Source organism: Lygodium microphyllum, chromosome 30, assembly GCF_053477565.2.
Source record: "Lygodium microphyllum isolate KBCC chromosome 30, Lygodium_microphyllum_v1.1.10, whole genome shotgun sequence".
NCBI classification, from domain to species: domain Eukaryota; kingdom Viridiplantae; phylum Streptophyta; class Polypodiopsida; order Schizaeales; family Lygodiaceae; genus Lygodium; species Lygodium microphyllum.
Window position 1 is genome coordinate 350001 of NC_141164.1, and position 22500 is coordinate 372500.

General features: G+C 51.6%; 1 non-coding gene across 1 annotated transcript in view; it reads right to left on the reverse strand.

Annotated features, from left to right (window-relative positions):
• Positions 1 to 121, reverse strand: part of LOC148009437 (5.8S ribosomal RNA) — a 153-nt gene extending 32 nt beyond the window's left edge. Inside the window, exon 1 of the ribosomal RNA XR_015689818.1 lies at positions 1 to 121. This exon is cut by the window's left edge and continues 32 nt beyond it. This is a non-coding gene — a ribosomal RNA (5.8S ribosomal RNA).
• Positions 122 to 22500: the final 22379 nt, after the last annotated feature.

The window sequence follows — 22500 nt, forward strand, 5'->3', positions numbered from 1 at the left end:
CGTGGGCGCAAGTTGCGTTCAAAGACTCAATGATTCTTGGAATTTTGCAATTCACACTACCTATCGCATTTTGCTGCGTTCTTCATCGTTGTAAGAGCCAAGATATCCATTGCTGAGAGTCGTTGCATTTTGTTTTTCGATCCTCCCGAGGGGAGGAATCTCAGACAAGACAAGGTTTATCAAGTTCCTCCTGCCACCCCCGCGTGCGGGGAGGGGCAAAGGGTTTATCAAGGCGGTGGCGTGCCCGAACGAGCATGACGGAGGGGGATCACCCCGAGCAAGGGAGAGAGGTCGAAGGCGTCCCTCCTTCCTCCTCCACGCGCAGGATCTCGGGACTTTGCGGCTCCTTCAGCAGTAGATCGTCTCTTTGCAAAAGAGGTGTGTCGCCTTGCGCGGAGCATCTGATCCCACTTAGCTGCGCCATCCTTTGTCTTTCTGTTCCTTGTTGAAGTGCCCTGTCTAGCACGGGTCTTTGGGAGTTTTCCTGCAAAGCGCTTAGATTTTACCTGCGAAGTTGCATGTCGGCGCGCTCTCCTCGCAAGGTCCATTGTCCCTACGTGTGTTACCCTTCTTTGTTTTGAGCCCTCTTTGGCCAGATCTGACTTCGCCGCACACGCCTGCCAAAGCCTTCTGTGTTGGCCCTCTCTGGCCCGATTTATCTCAGTGATCCGCAAATTAATGCAGAGGCCATTGCTACAAGGTTGCCATACTGCGTCGGCTTGCACTAACAGGCCCTGCTTGGCCAGATTCACCTGGGTCACCTGCATGTAAGTTAGATGGACTTGATGAAAGCCATCAAACCGTCTAGCTTGCAGTGCGAGGGCCATCTCTCTCGCTGTGTCCACCTCGAAATTGCCCCAAACAGCTTGATTTTGCAAGTACAGAATAGCTTGCACAAGTCAAAACACGAGGTTGTTGCATACCGTCTTGCCCTCACCACCAAGTCCATTTCTTTGGCTGTCAGCGTTGACCTTCTCCTGTCGAGATAAAACTTATAGGCACATGTTGGGGCCAAGCCTTCACACTTGGCCTTGGCAAATGAGTTAGGCTCCTTGTTGAGCCGAATCTATCTTTGATCCTCAGGAGGGTGAAGCCTCCGTGCAACTTGCTCGGCTCGATCATGAAGCCATTCGACCACAATGATGTCACCAAGCAGGTTGCAACCCTTTGGCCCTGAGACCGGAATGGGCTTGAACATGCAAGTAGACTTCAAGTTTGAAGTGGACTCCTTGAAAGACACTCTCATCCGAAGTACAAGGTCTGCAACTTGAGTCCCATTCCAGAAGATCCACTCGCTACTATCTGTCCACATGAGGGGCACCCCAGTACCCCTATCTTCTTTGCTGCATGAGGGCTTGCTTCCCTTGTAATCAGCCACTTGAGCACAATCTCTGACCGCATCAGTTTCGTAAGAGAATACCTGTAGCTCATTGCTGAAGCTTACATGCCTTCCCTTACTAGCTGACTTGGTTTGTTGGAGCTCCGGGATCGACTATGCTGTCTCACCCTTCGCCTTGTGTCTTGAAGTCTCATCAGATTTGGCCCACTCCCGAGCGCGGGTTTTGTCCTTTGTCCTCTTCTCTGCTTCGCTCCACTCCTTTCCATCCTCGTCCACCACTGCGTGGTTTCGGGTCTCCTCTGCTCTGCACTCAGCCATTTCTTTATCCTCGAGGCTCACGAGTACTATGCCTTCTCCATTTCTTTCTCCACACACGGCCATTTCTTTATCCTCGCGGCTCACGAGTCTTCTGTCTTCTCCTCCACTGTCCACTCCACACATGACCGTTTCTTTATCCTCGCGGCTCATGAGTATTGCACCTTCTCCATCCTCTGCTCCACACACGACCGTTTCTTTATCCTCGCGGCTCACGAGTTCTTCCAGAGTTGGCCATTCGGCCTCTTCATTCACTAAAAGGGCCTCTAGCCCCATTCCACTCCTTTTCGCTTTCCCTCCCATCTCTTCAACAACATAATCGGGCTCAACCCGCTCTTCAGTACCAAACGGTTCCACCTGTCCCGCCTTGTTTATACTCCCCCCAGGTACGGGAGTTTCGATTCCTGTCCCGAATTCTTTATCCTCCCTCCAGGTGCAGGAGTCTTCCTCTTCATCCCCGCCAACATCTTCAATCTCCTCATCACCCAATCCATCCATCTTACCTTCCAAAAAATCATCTGTTTGGGGCTCAGCATCCTTTGCCTTGTCCCCCATTGAGCACTCTTCCAGAACCACCCCTTCCGGTAATAGATCTGACCCGCAGGTCGTCTTCTCTTCCGCGCACTCCTCCACCAATACTCCATCAAACACAAAACTAGACTCATTTGCCCATACTAGTTGCGTTGGATAAAATATGTGGTCATCCTCTTCATAATATGGCCCGTAGGCCTCCTCATTTCCACCTCACCACTCTTCCGCATCCGCTTCATATCCTGGTTCGAAAGGTTGATCATAATAGTCTTGAAAATAGCTGTCTTTCTCGTCCCAGGTTGACCTTTCATGCGCATACTTGGCCTCATACTCTGGATCAAGCGATTGTTCTCCATAGCCTTCCAACTGTTGTCCTCTATCTTCCCACGTGTAGTCCTTGTATCTAGCACACTGACCCTCAAAAGACTCCCCGTACAACTTCCTTCAAGTTGGTCACAATGATGTGGTATGGCGCATTTGCCACCCACTCTTCCCTTTCACCCCAGTGACTACCTTCACACCCTTCTTCCCATGTGTAGTTTTTGTATCTGGCATATTGATCTTTGAAAGGCTCCTCATACATGCAGGTTTCTTCAGGTTCATCACAATGATCGTGGCATGGCGCATTTGCCACCCACTCTTCTCTTTCATCCCAGTGACTCCCTTCACACTCTTCTTCCATCACTGCATCATCAAACTAGCTTGAATCTTCATCTAGTATGGCCCTCTCTCTTTCCCTTTGGTTTGCTTCTTCCATTATCTGCTCACAGATTTTTAGTTCGGCCTCCCAATCTATTTCCTCACCTAACCATAGCTCCTCTTCATATGTATCTGGTTTTCCGACCTCTGAATCTTCGTCTTTCGATTCGCTTATGGCCTCTGGTAGCTTGGCCTTTTCCCCATGTTGAACTTTTCACTCCGCCAGCCCCTTCTTCAATGTATTCATCACCTGTATAAATGCACTATGTTGTTCTCCACTCAGTTTTCCACTAGATAATGCCTCTTTTGCCATAGCCAACTGACTTTCCACGATAGCATAGTCAACATTGTCTCCTCCATCATCCCTCATCTTAATATTACCACTAGATTTCTTCTTTTGAGCACATGACTTTTATTGAGTTACTTGAGGTTTTACAGCTTTACACTTTCCATCTGACATATTACCACTAAGATTTGTCTTTTGAATACATGGCTTTGCTTGAACTACTTGGGATTTCGCAGCTTTTCCTTTTTCATCTGGCATCTTGTCTCCAGCTACCCCCTCCCCATACTCTTCAATGATTTCCATTCTTAACTCCCGCTCTATGAGTAACAAATCACTTCTTGTATTGCTTCTATGTTCTTCAACCCATTCATTGATTTTTTCATTCAACGCTCGAAGTAGTGTTTTGATGTCGCTTTGTTTGTCTCTCACTCTAGCCAATCTGTTTTCCAAATCACGCTCTTCTTCTTTAGGAAAAATGTACCCTTTATGCACCCAATTCACCTTTGTAGCCCATAAAATTCTCCGTTCATCTTCACAATCAAATCACTGAGCCAAAACCTTGTTTTTTGAAGCATACAAATTTTCAATCCTCAGCTTCTCATCTTCGTTACGTGCTTTTTCTTCTTCTTTTTGGTCATTTTTCACTTTTTTCTCACTTTTCTTGCTTTTTTCCATTTTTTGAATTTTTTATGAATTTTTGAATTTTTTATGATTTTTTCGAAATTTTTCTGAATTTTTGCATTTTTTGACCCTCCCCCGCCTCAAGACGTCTCCCATGCGTCACGGGGGTCCTGCTCTGATACCAAGTGTGACAAACTCCAAAAACCACCATAACATGCCTCGGCACCATAACACAGCATAACATGGCATATCACGCCCCTTGGGCCTCAACATGGCACCATAACAAGACATATCACCATAACGCGACATGGTTCCCCAACATAACACGGCACGGTTTCTCAACTCAGCACGGCGCCTTAGCGCGATACGGCATGGTAACGCGACACGGTTCCACAGTCCACCATGACATCTCCCCCCGACGGGCAAGGAGCTTTTCCTCAAGACACTTGAAAATTTCTGGTGCTTACGCAAGGGCTCATGCATGAAACTCTTCACTTCGGGCCAACACCCCACTCACCTCTCGCCCCATGAAAAAGACTACCCATCCCCCTCACTCTCACTATTTACACTCACCATCCCCACTCACCTATTCCTGGGGGAAGCCTCGAGCCACTTAACCATGCCCAAGCGACACGCACAACGGCCCCACGCCGCGACGCGCCCAACGAGAGCCAAGCCTCAAGTAGGGTACCTCCCCTATAGGTGTTGTAACGCACAATGCGTGCGTAGCACACAATTCCCAACTTTGCGTTCCTCACCCTTTAGCTTACAAGAAGGCACTTTGCTTAGAAAGAAAGTAGATTGCAAGAAGACTTTGCGATTGCAAGAAATAACACTCGTGTTATGTTGGCGCAAGGCCCAGGTGGAGGGGGAACACCCAGGCAATGCGAGAAGAAAATGTTGGTTACAATGGTTTGTGCGCTTATCCCCCCTCATACACACCCCCCCATGAGGAAGCTCAATGTCCTCATTGAGCGGGAGTGGGACTGGTTGACTCAAAATCCGGGGGTCTTAATCCACTCCTAGTGAGTAGATCAGTGTCTAAACCCGCTAAGTGCCTTATCCACTGACTCAATACAGATGTGAGACAAGGTCTTTGTTTATTTTTGAGCATAAAAACATACAATTCCTAGACCTAAGTTGCCTTGCCCACTGACTCGATTACAGATGTGGAGCTAAGGACTTTTTGAAGTAGGTTGAGTTCGATGTTCACTCTTGTGGTAATGGTGGATGATACAGATCTGGATTCTCTCTCTTGTTGTAGAATTGAAGTAGTAGAACTCGAGCATGTTTGATGACTAGTGGTTCTGCCACCCAGGAGGCTTCTTTCATTGGTCGATTCTTCCACTTGATGTGAAACTCCGGGTGTTTGCCGATGAAGCGCGTCTCCCGAATAATCTCTGGCTGGAAGGGCGAGTTGTGCTGGAAGAGGTCGTTGTCGCCCGAATCTGGTATCTGCATGAAACCGCCGCAGTAGTTGAACATGGAAGGCATCATGGATAAGGACATTCGGTGGTAGCTGAATCTTATACGTGACATCATTGAGCCTTGTGATGACTTTGTATGGCCCGTAGTACCTGTTGTTGAACTTGGGGGTGAGGTTTTTGGGCAAGTCAATGTTCTTGGAGTTGACCAGCACTAAATCTCCAGGGAAGAACTCATATGCTTCTTCCTTTTCGCATTGTATATTTTGGCAATGAGTATCTTGTTGTTGCGTAGGCTTTCCTGGGCCACCAGCATACGTTGTTTCTTCTTCAGCAGGAACTCTTCGGCATCTAGATCTTCGACATACTGCTTACCTGCTACCAAGGCCAGAGGGGTGATGACTTCTTTGCCTGTTGCTACCTTGAAGGGGGTGAAACCCGTAGAACTGTGCAGGGTCGCATTGTAATGAAACTCCAGGATGTCAAGGTATTGAGCCCAATCCTTTTGATCAGCTCGGACATAGCTACGGATGTAATCTTCGATGCCTTGCTTGAGTCTTTCGGTTTGTCCATCTGTCTGTCGATGAAAAGCCCACGAGAAGCAGAGCTGATTATCCATCAACTTGAAAAGCTCCCACCACATGTTGCTAAGGAATCGGGGATCTTGATCAGACACGATGGCTAGAGGCAACCCATGATACTTGAAGACCCCTGAAAAGAATAATTTTGCCACTTTCAGAGCAATGATTGGCGGCTCGATGGCAATGAAGTGAGCTTGTTTGGAGAGGTAGTCCACCACCACAAAGATGGCCGTGCAGCCATGTGACTTGGGCAAGTCGGTGATGAAGTCCATACTTACCACATCCCAGGGTCGGGATGGAATCGGCATCTATTGCAGCTCTCCTGCGGGCTTCATCCTCTGAGCCTTCACCATTTGACATGTCGGGCAGGTGCGTACATATTTGGTGACGTCCTCCCGCATCTTTGGCCAGTAGAAAAATCTTTTCAGGTGATCAAAAGTCCTTATCTGACCCGAGTGCCCCCCAATGGGACTATCATGGCACTCCCATAGGATCTGATTCCTGAGTTCATCATTCTTGGGTACATACATGGCTCCTTGGTAGTAGATGATCCCATTTCTGACTTCATACATTCCCCATGGAGTGGAGCCTGCTTCAATGTCCTTCAGAAGTTGCTGAGCTTCTTCATTCCCATCCATCTTCTCCCGCACATGGGCCCCAAATGTGCCTTCGGCGACGGTGATAGCTTGTAGTTCAGCTTGTCGACTCAAAGCATCTGGCATTTTATTGGAAGAGCCGGGCTTGTGGATAATCTCTATGTCAAATTCTGCCAAAAAATCCTGCCATCGGGCCTGCTTTGGTGATAGCTTTGGTTGCGTTTGGAAATACTTGAGGAAAATATTATCGGTATAGACTTTTGTTGGCTTGTCCTGCAAATAGTGCCGCCACTTCCTCAAGCAATGCACTACTGCATACATCTCTTTCTCATGAGTAGCCCACCTTCTCTCCGTTGGGTCCAGCTTCTTTGATTCATAACATATTGGATGACCGTCCTACATGAGCACACCACCTATGGCATAACTTGACGCATCAGTATGGACCTCAAAAGGGCGTGAGAAATCTCCCATCTTTAAAACTGGGGCCTAGATCATCATGCTCTTTAGCTGCTCAAAGGCTTGTTGCTCCTGATCCATCCACTAAAAAGTAGTTGTGCTAGAGGTCAGATCTATCAGCGGGGCAGTAATCTTACTATATCCTTGAATGAACCTTCGGCAGAAAACTGTAAATCCCAAAAATTCCCGCACCTGACTTACCTTGTGGGGAGCCTCCCAATTCTTCACTGCCTGAACCTTCTTCGAGGCTATAGCAATACCATTTTCTTTGACTAAATAGCCCAAAAATTCTATCTCTTGTACAACAAACTCACACTTTTCTGGCTTCACGAACAATTGATTCTCCTCGAGCCGGGTAAAGAACTTCTCCAGGTGTTGTACATGATCTTCCAGGGTTCTGCTGTAAATGAGCACATCATCAATATAGATGATCACAAAATCATCAAGATAGTCAATGAAGATCTTGTCCATGAGCTCACAAAAGGTAGCTGGTGCATTAATGAGCCCTTCTGGCATGACCAACCATTCATAGCTCCCGTATCGGCTTCTGAAAGCCGTCTTCACCTCGTCCCCTTCTGCTACACTAATTTGGTGATACCCTGACCTCAAGTCGATTCTGCTGAAGTAGTGTGCTCCTTGTAGCCGATCCAGCAGTTCATCTACCACTGGCACAAGGTACCTATTTCTCACTGTAGCTTTATTGAGAGCTCTGTAATCTGTACACAGACGAAGAGACCCATCCTTTTTCTTGACAAATAGGACTGGAGCTCCATAGGGTGATCTACTAGGCTGAATGTGGCCTGACGCCTCCATTTCTCCTAGTTGTTTCTTCAATTCCACTAGCTCCGTTCCTGTCATTCTGTAAGCTGGTCTGGCTGGCGGTTGCACTCCTGGTAAGAGCTCCATTCGGTGATCAACACTCCTGCAAGGCGGCAACCGGGTAGGCAGCTTGTCGGGCATGACATCTTGGAACTTGTCCAGAACTTCCGTGACCCTTTCGTCACCTATTGTCCAGATGATTTGTTGAATCACTGGTTCTTCCTCAATGAGCCTCATCATACATAGCCACAACTGTCCCCCATGCTTTAGTTATTTTTCTAGCTGCTTGGCAGTAATCTCCATAGGTCCTGGGGATCCCACTTGTGTTCCTTCACTCTTTTCTGTGGCCTGTTCCGCCACTGTTTCCATTCCCTTTGCTCTCTCCGATTGTACTTCTTCTGATTGCTCCTTTGTCGTCGCTTTTTGCACCCACACCTTTGCAGGACTCTCTTTCTTTGAGCTATTCACATTCTGCACCTTTGTCACCATCAATCTAGCGTCCACTGCGTTGCTAGCCAGTGACTTGTTGTGACTCTTGCTTTTAGTGCGAAAGTATGGCACCCAGACCACCGACTGCGGTGCTTGCAAGTAAATTTTATTCTTTTTCATGCCCAGTATTTGCACGACATGGTTGTCTATCCAATCCATGCCTAAGATACCTTCAAAGTCATCCATAGGAACCATATAAAATCCAGATTTGCCTGCCATTGCCCAATTTGAACTGGGACGCCTTTGGCTAACTCGCAGTACTTGTATTTTCCTTGCACAAATGATACCTCAAGACCTTCGGCTCTTATTGGCTTCACACCTAGCCGGGATGCTACTTGAGGAGATATGAAGTTATGAGTGCCCCTGTGTCCACCATCATCACCTGGGGATGGTTCCCCAACTCAACCTGAACAAACATGTTGCAGATGCTAGGAATAAAGGTTGGCATAGTTGCTGGAGTCTTGTCCCCCACTGCTCCTACCTTTGCCTTAGATTCCCACTCCTTCTCTTCATCTTCTATCTCAGTTATCTGGACTGTCGATCTTGATCCTTCTACTTCCGCTTGAGCATACGCAAATTTGGAGCCACTTGAAGAAGCTGCTCCCCTCAGACAATCCCTTGCGAAGTGAGGACCTCCGCAATTATGACAAGCTAAAGGGCCTCCTCTTCCTTGCCCCATTCTACCTCCTCCTCTATATCCTCCTCTATTTGAGTTGTTCCCTCGGCCAACCCCAGACGTGGTTGGTCTAGAACTAGCAGAACTATTGGCTGGGGTTGTCTCGGACCGAGTCTCCGTGTACTTCAGTCGGAGGGGTTGCTTGCCACTCCATCCACTGTTCCCTTGCATGTTGTTCTGGTAAGATCCCTGGTTTTGCCTATTTCCCCATGTCGAGTTGGACTGAGTGGTGTTGCCTCCTTGCGAAGCCCCACGCCCTGCCCCTCCTTGTCTGCCATCGAAATCAGTGAGTCTTTTATCCATTGTCATAGCCTCCAGCACACTTCCCAGTTCTTGCTTTTCTATTTCTCTTCTAGCCCATGGTTGCATTCCATACAAAAAACCATGCAGTTTGGTGGTTACATCCATGTCGGGTAGCTGCAGCATTAGAGACCTATATTTTCGCACATAGTCTCTCATTCGGCCTGCATTCTGCCTCAAGTTTCTCCATTCGTCTCTGACTTTGAGTGGTTCATTCTTTGGCACGAAGTATTCCTTCATGCTTCTCTGCAACTCCTCCCATGTCAGCTTCCTGCCAAACTGCTCTTCCTCATACATCAGCCACTTCGAGCCATCACCCTCTAGTAACTGTGCTACCACCAATCCTCTTCTTTTGCTTGACACTTTGAGTAACTTCATGTAGCCGTCCACCTCTCTTATCCATCGGTTTAGGCTGACTGAGTCCCTCTCACCTTTGTATTTCTCTGGTGCTTGAGGCTTGTACTTTCCCATATCATCGGATGAGGAGTCATCCCATTCCTTCTTTTCTTTCCTTCTGCGTCTCCGATGAATCTCACCATCATTGTTCGTCTCGGCTTGAGCCTTCCCTAGTGCTTTGGGTAGCATGGTAGCCAGCAAGTCCTTCATCATTTCTCGCATGGCATCCATTGGGTCAGGTTTGTGCCGTGGCTCCTCTTCTTCGTGCATAGCAGCATCTATTTCATTCTCATGCTCGGTTGCGTATCCTTCCCCAATCACCAGTTGAGGTCTGCTTGCTCCGATTCCAAGGGCCACCGAGATTTCATCTCGGTCATCTCTAATTCCACTCTTATTCTTGTTGCGTCCACCCATGTTGATGAACCGCAACTTTGCTAGCTTTCCAAAATCGCCCTCACGCCTGTTGAAGGACTAGCCCTCGCGTGAGTTGAGCTCTAATACCAAGTGTAACGCACAATGCCTGCGTAGCATGCAATTCCCAACTTTGCATTCGTCACCCATGGTTCTCATCGTGATCCCCCGTGGTCTTTCCCACCTTTAGCTTACAAGAAGGCACTTTGCTTAGAAAGAAAGTAGATTGCAAGAAGACTTTGCAATTGCAAGAAATAACACTCGTGTTATGTTGGCGCAAGGCCCAGGTGGAGGGGGAACACCCAAGCAATGTGAGAAGAAAATGTTGGTTACAATGGTTTGTGCACTTATCCCCCCTCATAGGTGCAATCGGCTCCAACGACAAGGCATACCTACAAAGCCCGAAATTTCTTGGGGGGGGGGGAGGGCGCATCGCGACATGGTGTGCTGAGGGGGGAAGGGGGGGGGGGCAAATTTTGGAGGTGGGGGAGGGCCCGTCGCGACATGGCATGGTGCGTGTTGAGGGGGGAAGGGGGGGCCCGAATTTTGGAGGGGTGGGGGGGCCCAATTTGGGGAGGGGATTTTGGAGGGGGGCCGAATTTTGGAGGGGGGGAGGCCGCATCGCGACATGGTGTGGTGTGTGTTGAAGGGGGGGGGGGGGGATTTTGGAGGGGGGGAGCATCGCGACATGGTGTGGTGTGTGTTGAGGAGGAAAGGGGGGAAGGGGGGGGCACGTCGCCTCGTCTCATGTCATGGGGCGGGGGGGGATGTCACGTCATGTTGGGGAGGGGGAGGGGGCACGTCGCATCGTGTCATGTCAGGGGGGAGGGGGGGATGTCATGATATGATGGGGAGGAGGAGGGGGGCGCGGCGCATCACGTCACATCATGTCATGGGGGGGGGCGCGAGGGGGGGATGTCATGTTATGTTGGGGAGGGGGGCGGGCGCATTGCGTCATGTCATGGGGGGGGGAGGGTGGATGTCATGTTATGTTGGGGAGGGGGTGGGGGGTGCATCATGTCATATCATTTGGGGAGGGGGGAGGGGGGATGTCATGTCATGTTGGGAAGGTGGGCACGTCGCGTCGTGTCGTGGCATGGGGGGGGAGGGGGGGATGTCATGTTATGTTGGGGAGAGGGAGGGGGGCGCGCCGCGTCCTATTGTGTCATGGAGGGGGGGGAATGTCATGTTATATTAGGGAGAGGGAGGGGGCGCATCGCGTCGTGTCATGGGGGGGGATGGGGGGGATGTCATGTTATGTTGGGGAGGGTGAGGGGGGCCCATCACGTTGTGTTGTGTCATGTCGGGGGGGGGGGGGGGGGGAAGGGGGGGATGTCATGTTATGTTGGGGAGGGGGGCGCATCGCATCGCGTCGTGTCATGGGGGGGATGCCATGTCATGTTGGGGAGGGGGAGGGGGAGGCGTCGCGTCATGTCGTGTCGTGTCATGGGGGGGAGGGGGGATGTCATGTTATGTTAGGGAGGGGGGCAGGGACGTCGCGTCGTGTCATGGGGGGGGATGTCATGTTATGTTGGGTTGGGGGAGAGGGTCGCATCGTGTCATGTCGTGTCATGGGGGGGGGGGGGGGGCGGCGCGTCGCGACATGGTGTGGTGTGTGTTGAGGGGGGAAGGGGGGGCCGAATTTTGGAGGGGGGGATGTCATGTTATGTTGGGGAGGGGAGGCGGAGGGGGCGCATCGCGTCGCATCGCGTCATGTCGTGTCGTGTCATGGGGGGGGAAGGGGGGGATGTCATGTTATGTTAGGGAGGGGGTCGCGTCGCGTCGCGTCGTGTCATGGGGGGGATGTCATTTCATGTTGGCGAGGGGGAGGGGGACGCATCGCGTCGTGTCGTGTCATGTCATGGGGGGGAGGGGGGATGTCATGTTATGTTGGGGAGGGGGCGAGCACATCACGTCCTATCATGGGGGGGATGTCATGTTATGTTGGGTTGGGGAAGGGGGGCGATGTCATTGGGGGGGCACGTCACGACATGGTGTGGTGTGTGTTGAGGGGGGAAGGGGGGGGATGAATTTTGGAGGGGGGGAGGGATCGTCGGGACATGGTGTGGTGTGTGTTGGGGGGTGGGGGAGGGGGCGTCATGGTGGGTGGGGGTGTGTGTTAAGGGGAGGGGGGCATGTCGCGTCATGTCATGTCATGGGGCGGGGGGGGATGTCATGGGGGGGAGGGGGGGCACGCATCGTGACATGGTGTGGTGTGTGTTGAGGGGGGAAGGGGGGGGCCAAATTTGGGGGGGGGAGGGCACGTCGTGACATGGTGTGGTGTGTGTTGGGGGGGGCGTCATGGTGGGTGGGTGTGTGTTAAGGGGAGGGGGGCACATCGCGTTGTGTCATGTCATGGGCCGGGGGGGTGCATCGCGACATGGTGTGGTGTGTTGAGGGGGGAAGCGGGCGGGCCGAATTTTGGAGGGGGGGAGGGCACGTCGCGACATGGTATGGTGTGTGTTGGGGGGGGGCGTCATGGTGGGTGGGTGTGTGTGTTAAGGGGAGGAGGGCACGTCACGTCGTGTCATGTCATGGGGCGGGGGGGTGGATGTCACGTCATGTTTGGGAGGGGGAGGGGGGCGTGTTGCGTCGTGTCGTGTTAGGGGGGATGTCATGATATGTTGGGGAGGGGGAGTGGGGGGTAGCGCATCACATTGTGTCATGCGGGGGGGGGGCTCGAGGGGGGGATGTCATGTTATGTTGGGGAGGGGGGGGTCGCCTCATGTCGTGGCATGGGGGAGGCGGGGGGGAGGAGGCGGCGTTGCGACATGGTGGGTGGGTGTGTGTGTTGAGGAAAGCGGGGGGGCAGGAGGGCGCGTCGTGACATGGTGTGGTGTTTGTTGAGGGGGGAGGGGGAGGGGCATCGCGTCGTGTCATGTCATGGGGAGGGGGGGAGGGGGGAGGATGCCATGTTATGTTGGGGAGGGGGAGGGGATGGCGTCACGTCATGTCCTATCATGGGGTGGGGGGGATGTCATGTCATGTTGGGGAGGGGAAGGGGGGTGTGGTGCGTCGTGTCGTGTGATGGGGAGAGGGGGGATGCCATGTTATGTTGGGGAGGGGGTGGGTGGCGCATCGCATCATGTCATGGGGGGGGGGAGGGGGGATGTCATGTTATGTTGGGGAGGGGGGCGTGTCGCGTCGTGTTGTGGCATGGGAGGGCGTTGCGACATGGTGGGTGGGTGTGTGTGTTGAGGGAAGGAGGGGGGGAGGGGAGGGCCCATCACGACATGGTGTGGTGTGTGTTGAGGGGGGAGAGGGGGGGCGTCGCATCGTGTCATGTGATGGGGAGGGGGGAGGACGCCATGTTATGTTGGGGAGGGGGAGGGGGAGGGGGCCGCGTCACATTGTGTCCTATCATGGGGTGGGGGGGGATGTCATGTCATGTTGCAGAGGGGAAGGGGGGCGTGGTGCATCGCATCATTTCATGGGGAGAGGGGGGGATGCCATGTTATGTTGGGGAGGGGGTGGGGGGCGCATCGCCTCATGTCATGGGGAGGAGGGGGGAAGGGGGGATGTCATGTTATGTTGGGGAGGGGGAGGGGGAGGGGGGCGCATCACGTCGTGTCATGGGGGGGGACGGGGGGGGGGATGTCATGTTATGTTGGGGAGGGCGTGCGCACGTCGTGTCGTGGCATGGGGGGGCGGATGTCATGTTATGTTGGGGAGGGGGAGGGGGGCACGTCGCGTCGTGTCGTGTCATGGAGGGGGGATGTCATGTTATGTTGGGGAGGGGGAGGGGGAGGGGGGCGCATCGCATCGCATCACGTCGTGTCGTGTCATGTCATGGGGGGGAGGGGGGATGTCATGCTATGTTGGGGAGGGGGTGCGTCGCGTCGCGTCGTGTCATGGGGGGGATGTCATGTCATGTTGGGGAGGGGGAGGGGGACGCGTCGCGTCATGTCGTGTCGTGTCATGGGGGGAGGGGGGATGTCATGTTATGTAGGGGAGGGGGAGGGGGGCGCGGGGGATCACGTCATATCATTGGGGGCGAGAGGGGGATGTCATGTTATGTTGGGGAGGGGGGGGCACGTCGTGTCGTGTTATGGGGGGGGATGTCATGTTATGTTGGGGAGGGGGGCAGGCACGTCACGTCTGTCATGGGGGGGGATGTCATGTAATGTTGGGTTGGGGGAGGGGGGCACGTCGCGTCGTGTCTTGTCATGGGGGGGGATTTCATGGGGGTGGGGACACATCGCAACATGTTGTGGTGTGTGTTGAGGGGGTAAGGGGGGGCCGAATTTTGGGGGGGGCAAGGTGCGTCGCGACATGTTGTGGTGTGTGTTGAGGGGGTAAGGGGGGGCCGAATTTTGGGGGGGGCAGGGCACATCGCGACATGGTGTGGTGTGTGTTGAGGCAGGGGCATCATGGTGGGTGGGTGTGTGTGTTAAGGGGAGGGGGGCACGTCGCATCGTGTCATGTCATGGGGCGGGGGGGAGGGGGGGATGTCATGCCATGTTGGGGAGGGGGAGGGGGGCGCACCGCATCGTGTAGTGTTAGGGGGGGGAGGGGGGATGTCATGATATGTTGGGGAGGGGGAGGGGGGCACGGCGCGTGACGTCATGTCAGGGGGGAGGGGGGTGCGAGGGGGGGATGTCATGTTATGTTGGGGAGGGGGCGGGCGTGTCACGTCATGTCATGGGTGGGGGGGAGGGATGATGTCATGTTATGTTGGGGAGGGGGCGTCGCGACATGGTGGGTGGGTGTGTGTGTTGAGGGGGGAGGGCGCATTGCGACATGGTGTGGTGTGTGTTGAGGGGGGAGGGGGCATCGCGTCATGGTGGGCGGGTGTGTGTGTTGAGGGGAGGGCGGCACGTCGCGTCGTGTCATGTCATGGGGGGAGTCCCCCCCTTCCCCCCACGACATGGCAACCCCCTGAAAAAACCTCGCTCTATCCATCCCACCCCACCTCACCTCAAAAAACCATGCTCAACCCACCTCACCCCCCCATGATACGGCACACCCTCCTCCCTCCCCCACCTCTCAAAAAACCCCCAACCCATCCACATCTCACCTCATCCAACCCCACCCCACCTCGCCTCACCCCCCCACGACGTGGCGCACCTTCCCCCCTAAGAAAACCCCGCCCCCCCCCACGACATGGCACAACCCCACCCCACCTCATCTCCCCATGACACGGCACACCCTCATTCCCCCCTCCCCCCAACCTCTCAAAAAACCCCCCACCCCACCCCACCTCACCTCAACTCAAAAAACCCCTGCTCAACGCACCCCACCTCACCCACCCCCCCAAGACATGGCACAACCCCACCTTGAAAAACCCTGCTCCATCCACACCACCCCACCACGCCTCCAAAAACCTCGCTCGACCCACCCCACCCCGTGTCACCCCCCCATGACACGGCACACACCCCCACCCCACCACACTTGCCCAGGACGCGGCGCATCCCCCCACCTCACCCCCCCACGATGCGGCACATCCCCCCCGCACCCCACCTCGAAAAACCCCCTCCATCCACACCAGCCCACCACGCCTCCAAAAACCTCGCTCGACCCACCCCACCCTGCGTCACCCCCCCACAACACGGCACACCCCACCGCACCCCCCCACGGTGCCGCCCTGCACCCCACCTCGAAAAACTCCTCTCCATCCACACCACCCCACCATGCCTCCAAAAACCCCGCTCGACCCACCCCACCCCGCGTCACCCCCCCACGACACGGCACACCCCCCCACCCTAGTGCACCCCCCACAACGCCCCCCCGCACCCCACCTCAGAAAACCCTGCTCCATCCACACCACCCCACTACGCCTCCAAAAACCCCGCTCGACCCACCCCACCCCGCGTCACCCCCCCCACGACACGGCACACCCCCCCACCCAACCGCAGCCCCCTCGATGTGGCGCATCCCCCCTGCACCCCACCTCAAAAAACCCTACTCCATCCACACCACCTTACCATGCCTCCAAAAACCCCGCTCCATCCACAGCACCCTACCACGCCTCGAAAAACACTGCTCGACCCAACCCACCTCACCTCACCCCCCCCACCCCCACGACATGGCGCATCCCACCCCACCTCACCCCCCCACGACGTGGTGCATCCCCCCCGTACCCAACCTCGAAAAACCCCACTCCATCCACGCTACCCCACCACGCCTCCAAAAACCCCTCTCGACCCACCCCACCCTGCGTCACCCCTCACCCCCACGACATGGCACATCCCCCCACCCCACCGCACCCCCCCACGACGTGGCGCATCCCCCCTGCATCCCACCTCGAAACACCCCACTCCATCCACACCACCCCACCATGCCTCCAAAAACCCCGCTCGATCCACCCCACCCCACGTCACACCCCCCCCCCACGACACTGTCAAGATTGTGGGAGAGAAGGAAGGAGTCTCACTTGTAGCTTTCTTGCTTGCACAATGGGGGAATACACACAGAGGTGGAGGCTGAAAACAATTTTCCTCTTCTTAGTTGTGTAAGCCAAAAGAACTCTCATACAAAGAAATAGAAGAACCCTATATATGGGTCTCAAACCAAACTCAACTAACTAAGGTGGCATACTAACTGAGCCACGAACTAGAGTAGATAAGGATAGCTATCATGTAGCTATTATTCATGGGCGGTGTACCAATCGCATCTATAACTGACAAGTCGGTGACATAAATGCACAACGGTCACCCTAGCATATCACGAGTGGAGCTCGATATCTCAACACTCCCCCTCGAGCTCAATCCCAATTCCTGCACACCAAGCAGGTCTCTGAACTTATGCAGCTTCTCTACGCCCAATGCCTTTGTAAATATGTCAGCTACCTGATCCTCTGTGCTGACATAAACTAGATCAATAAGACCTAGTAAAACCCTCTCCCGCACATAGTGATAATGCACCTCAATGTGCTTTGTTCTAGCATGATAGACTGGGTTATTTGCCAAGTGTATACTACTCATGTTGTCACAATAAATGACAACTGGCCCATCTGTAGGCTAATGCATATCATAAAGTAGCTTATGCAACCAAGCTGCCTCACATGCAGCCATTGATGCGCCCCTATACTCAGCCTCTGTGCTGGATAACGCAACTGTAGGCTGTTTCTTGCTGCTCCAAGTCACTACAGCACTCTCAAAAGAGAACACATATCCACTAGTAGATCGTCTATCAGAAATGCTACCAGCCCAATCAGCATCAGTGTATCCATGCAACTGTATCTGAACCCTAGTCTCATAAAATAGTCCATACTGCAATGTGGACTTCACATACCTGAGTATGCGTCTAGCCGCATCCAAATGCGGTTTCCTTGGAGCCTACATAAACTGACTTACCAATCCAACAGCATAGCTCAAATCTGGCCTGATAATAGTCATATAAATCAAGCTTCCTACTATGCGTCTGTACATAGTAGGGTCTTCCAGAAGCTCACCTGCATCTGCGCTCAGCTTCACATTCTGCTCCAAAGGAACTGAAATAGGCTTACAGCCTGTCATTCCATATTTGGTCAGCATGTCCAATCCATACTACCTCTGCAAGAGCTGTATCCCACTTGGTGATCTAATCACCTCAATGCCCAAGAAATAACGCAGCTCTCCCAAATCCTTCATCTCAAACTTCTGCTTCAATAGCATTTTCACATGAAGGATATCTTCATCACTATCACCTGTCATAATCAAATCATCAACATAAATGACAAGTAGCATAATACCTTTCTCTGTTTTTCTCACATAAAGTGAGAAATCTGCCTTGGAAATCTGAAAGCCAATAGTGACAAGATATTGTCCTATCTTGTCAGACCATGCTCTAGGTGCTTGCTTCAAACCATACAAAGCTTTCTTCAACCTGCAAACAAACTCAGGATGAACAGCATGCACATAACCTGGTGGCTGCTCCATATAGACCTCTTCTTGCAAATCACCATGCAAGAAGGCATTCTTTACATCCATCTGATGTAAAGACCATCCCTTTGATGCAGCCATAGCAATGACTACTCTTACGGTTGCCATCCTTGCAACCGGACTGAATGTTTCTTCATAGTCAATGCCATATGTTTGTGCATACCCCTTGACTACTAATCTTGCCTTGTATCTGTTCACAGAACCATCTGCATTGTGCTTCACCTTATAAACCCACTTACAGCCAATTGCATTCTTACCTTTAGGCAAAGGTACCAATTCCCATGTAGCATTTGCTTCCAAGGCATCCATTTCTTCATCCATGGCTTTCTCCCATTTTTCTTTTCCCATGGCTTGCTCAAAAGAAGTGGGTTCTGGTTCCTGTATCACTTTGACCATATATGCATAGTGAATGGCTGTAAATCCATCATATTTCAGCCTATCCATAGGATACCTAGCTCTCGTAGACCTGCACAAAGTAGGTTCACTCCCAGGTGCTCTCAAAACATCCCTGGTCTTCCTTACTCCAGGTGTAACAATAGAAGGAATACCCAACTCATCATCAATGCTCTGTTCTGAGCCACTGGATTCACCATCCACATAAGAGTGACTTGCATTCACATCAAACATGGGTTGATCAACTTTCTCTTTTCCTTTTCGTGATACCTGCATACCACTATCTACATTGCTTTGAGAAGATTCTCCTGATCTCAATCTGCCTGTCCATGGCGAAGAATGTGAACCACTGCTAGAGGACGCTCCAGGTCCACTAATATTTGGTGACTGCTGCTCTGAATTCTATGCAGCATTACCATTTTGTGTATCTACATCATCAATCACATTTACTGGTTTATACCAGCTACTCATCTCATCAAAAACAACATCTCTGCTCACTGTAAACTTACGAGTAGAAGGGTTATAGCATCTATACCCTTTTTGCTGCAGAGAGTAACCAATAAAGATGCACTTCTCAGCTTTTGGATCCAACTCGGATCTCAACTCATCTGGCACATGTACATAGGCAATGCAACCAAAAATTTTTAAATGAGAAATATCTGGTTTTCTACCAGTATACCTCTCCTCTGGAGTCATCCCATGTATTGCTGCAGTGGGAGTCCTGTTCATTATGTAGACTGCTGTAGCAACTACATCAGCCCAATAAAAATCTGGCAGGTCTTTTTCATTGAACATGGCACGAGATACCTCTCCAATATGCCTGTTTTTCCTTTCTGCAATTCCATTTTGTTATGGGATATGACTGCATGAATATTTTTGCTTTATGCCATGCTCCTGCAAGAACTTTGCAAACTCATTTGAGAGGTAATCTCCCCCTCCATCTGACCTTAGGCATTTTATTTGCAGGCCTGTTTCTTTTTCAACCATAGCTTTAAGAGTTTTGAAATGCCCAAAAACTTCACTTTTCTTTTTCATAAAATACACCCAAACTTTTCTGCTATAGTCATCAATAAAAGTGACAAAATAATGACAGCCTCCAAGAGATGCAGCTTTAGTAGTCCACACATCAGAGTGGATTAATTCCAATGGCTTCTTACTCTCTTGAACATGTCTAGGAAATGGTTTCCTTGCCTGTTTTCCAAACTGACAGGCTTCACATACCTTATGCATTTCGGCAACCTTGAATCTAGGCAATCCTGCAACAATATTTTGGGCCTGCATTGATTTAAGTCGTTGTATATTAACATGACCAATGCGTTTATGCCAGATATCAATATCTGCAACTACACCGGTCCTATGTACAAACATTGCTGCACTCAATTCAGACATGTCTGCATCCAATGTAAACATTCTTCCCTTCTTCTTTCCTTTTGTTATCAAGAGACCTTTATTTTTCATATCCTCAAGAAAGCATCCATGAGGATTAAATCTGACCTACAAGCCCTGTTCAACCATTTGACCAACAGAAACAAGATTCTTGGTGATATTCGGGACATGAAATACATCGGACATGTATTTCTTTTTCCCATCCTGCATAGACAAAGGAATTTTTCCAATCTGCACAATAGGATGTGCAGTATCATCACCAGTCTCCACAAATCCTGGTTTTTCCATTTTTCTTGCATCCTCCATCCATTCTGCATGACCTGTCATGTGGTTTGATGTACCTGAGTCAACATACCATACATCGTTGCTTTCTTCTGCACTTGCCACAGAATTGTTCATGTGCTGCACCATAAACAAATGCTCATTTCTATCATCACCCTGTCTACTAGAAGATGCATAATTCCCTTGTTGCAATTTACCATTCATGATGTCATTCTTCTTTTTATAGCAGTCCTTAGCCATATGACCCATTTTACCACAGTAGTAGCATTCAACATTGTTGTTTACATTTTGGTCTCTTTGCCATCCACCACGACCTCTTTGGCTCCCCCTGCCTCTAGAGTTACCACGTCCTCCTCCATAGGACTGGTTTTCTTGAGTTTGCTGCATATTCTGATTTCTACCACGGCCTCCAAATCGGCCTCCTCTACCTCTGCCTCTACCTCTTCCAGCATTTGAGTAGAAGACAGCTTCTTTTGAAGTTCCTCCTGAAGAAGATGCACCACCATTTCTCTGCTCCTCAGAAATTAGAAGAGCAATCAACTCTTCAAAATCAGGAAATCTTTCACGGACGGAAATGGATGTTCGGAACTATGCATAATCCTTTCCTAGACCATTCAAGGTCACAGAAACTAAATCATCATCTTCCACTGGCGACCCAATGGAAGCAAGTGCATCTGCAATCTTCTTCACCTTCATGTGGTAGTCATTGATGCTCATATTTTCTCTTTGCACATTATGCAACTCTTGCTTGAGCTGCATTTTCCTGGCTTGCGTATTTGTGCTATACATTTTTGACAAAGTATCCCATGCCTCCTTTGGCGTACTTGCATCCTGAATATGCACAATCATAGAGTCTGAAATACTGATAGACAGCCAGTACATAACTTTCCTGGCTCTCTCATGCCATGCTTTGAATGCCTACATTTGCTGTTGATTGGGAACATCAGGAAGAACTGGTTCTTCTTCATTTCCTGCAACAAATTCCCAATATCCTTTTCCCATAAGGAAATTCGTCATTCTAAACTTCCATGCTTGGAAGTTGTTCTTGTCAAGCTTTTCAGTGACAATTTGTGAAAGAGAATCAGACGCCATTACAGAACACTGCAAAAAATTCTATCACTGCAAAGAACATAGCTTCAGCCTCACAAAGGCAAATTTGCAAAACTGACAAAAGTGGTATTTAACCACACAGTCACTTCCTAGTGACGATTTTGCATCAATAGGCAACAAGGATGATTCTGTAACTCCCAATGTCTCTGCGCACAGGCGTACGATGCAATTTCTACAGTAACTTTTCACCGACCTGTAGAACAGTGGCTGCACAACATAAAACTGGGCCTTTTCCTGAGTGCATGCAGAAAACTTCCGCCTCCAAAACAGGCCCCAAAATGGCCTCAAATAAAAAAAAGGGTCGCCGAGGGCTAAAGCCCTCACCCGCAGCATATACTGCCCTCTTGCTTCACCGCGAAGGGCGTCTCAACCTGAGACAATGCACTCTTGCAATTTCCGGCTGTGCTACCTGCAGAGATCTTCTCCCAAAATAGAAAATGAAAGCAACACTGCTCCTCTTACCAGAACACCGCGAGCTTGGCTTGCTTTCTTGAGCTCCTTACCATGAACAAGGCTCTGATACCATGTCAAGATTGTGGGAGAGAAGGAAGGAGTCTCACTTGTAGCTTTCTTGCTTGCACAATGGGGGAATACACACAGAGGTGGAGGCTGAAAACAGTTTTCCTCTTCTTAATTGTGTAAGCCAAAAGAACTCTCATACAAAGAAATAGAAAAGCCCTATATATGGGTCTCAAACCAAACTCAACTAACTAAGGTGGCATACTAACTGAGCCACGAACTAGAGTAGATAAGGATAGCTATCATGTAGCTATTATTCATGGGCGGTGTACCAACCGCATCTGTAACTGACAAGTCGGTGACATAAATGCACAACGGTCACCCTGGCATATCACGAGTGGAGCTCGATATCTCAACAGACACGGCACACCCCCCCACCCCACGACGCGGCACATCCCCCCCTGCACCCCACCTCGAAAAACCCTGCTTCATCCACACCACCCCACCACGCCTCGAAAAACCCTGCTCGACCCACCCCACCTCACCTCACCTTCCCATGACACGGCGCATCCCACCCCACCTCTCCCCCCCGTGACACGGCACATTCCCCCCCGCACCCTACCTCGAAAAACCCCGCTCCATCCACACCACCCCACAACTCCTTGAAAAACCCCGCTCGACCCACCCCACCTCACCTCACCCCCCCACGACACGGCACACCCCTCCCCCACCCCACCTCACCTCACCCCCATGACACGGTGCATCCCACCCCAACTCACCTCCCCATGACACGGCGCATCCCCGTGCACCCCACCTTGAAAAACCCCGCTCAACCCACCCCACCTCACCTCACCCCCCCACGACACGGCACACCCCCCCACCCCATCTCACCTCACCAGCCCACGACGCGGCGCATGCCCCCCGCACCCCACCTCGAAAAACCCCTCTCCATCCACACCACCCAACCACGCCTCGAAAAACCCCGCTCAATCCACCACACCTCACCTCTCCCCCCCACGACACGGCACACCCCTCCCCCCACCCCACCTCACCTCACCTCACCCCCCCA